Source organism: Tarenaya hassleriana, unplaced genomic scaffold (assembly GCF_000463585.1).
Source record: "Tarenaya hassleriana unplaced genomic scaffold, ASM46358v1 Cleome124, whole genome shotgun sequence".
NCBI classification, from domain to species: Eukaryota; Viridiplantae; Streptophyta; class Magnoliopsida; order Brassicales; family Cleomaceae; genus Tarenaya; species Tarenaya hassleriana.
In genome coordinates, this window is record NW_010962834.1 from 41,203 (window position 1) to 42,216 (window position 1,014).

The window sequence follows — 1,014 nt, forward strand, 5'->3', positions numbered from 1 at the left end:
CTCTGAAGTTTGCATACTTTCCGTGGACTCTTAGGATCGACAAAGCCCTCGGGTTGTGTCATGTACACATCCTCGAGTAAATTCCCGTTAAGGAATGCGGTCTTGACGTCATATCTGCCATATCTCGTAGTCATAATACGCAGCTATGGCTAGCAGAATCCGTATGGATTTAAGCATCACGACTGATGAAAAGGTTTCATCATAGTTTATACCATGAATCTGCCGAAACCCTTTCGCGACGAGTCGTGCCTTATAGGTATGCACGATGCCATCCATGTCGGGTTTCTTCTTGAAAACCCACTTGCATCCAATGGTCTTAATTAATACCATTGAACGAATCGACCAAAGTCCACACTTTGTTGTCGTACATGTATTGCATCTCAGACTCCATGGCCTGGTGCCATTTCTCGGAATCGGAACTCGCCACAGCCTCTGAATACGACGTAGGCTCGTCATGTTCTAACAACATGAGTTCGTCGTTTTCTGTCACAAGAAAACCATATCTTGTGGGCTTTTGGCGAATTCTACCAGATCTCCGAGGTTCACTAGTAGGTTTGTCTCAACAACTTGTGATACAGGTTGAATCGATTCAACCTGTTCACTCGGTTCTTCGACTATTTGTGGTTCTCGAACTTCTTCGAGATCTATTCTACTCCCACTAGCTCTCTTGGAGACGAACTCTCTCTCCAAGAAAGATCCATTCCGAGCAACAAACACTTTGTTCTCAGATAGGTTGTAGAACCAGTACCCTTTAGTTTCCTTAGGGTAACCCACAAATATGCATTTATCAGACTTGGCGGATAGCTTATCAGAAGCAAGACGTTTCACGTAAACGTCACATCCCCAAATCTTCATGAATGCTAACCTGGGACGCTTCCCAGTCCATATCTCATATGGAGTCTTCTGAACCAACTTTGTTGGACAGTTGTTCAGTATAAGCGCAGCCGTTTCCAGAGCGTAGCCCCAGAAGGATTCAGGAAGATCGACCTGACTTATCATAGACCGTACCATATC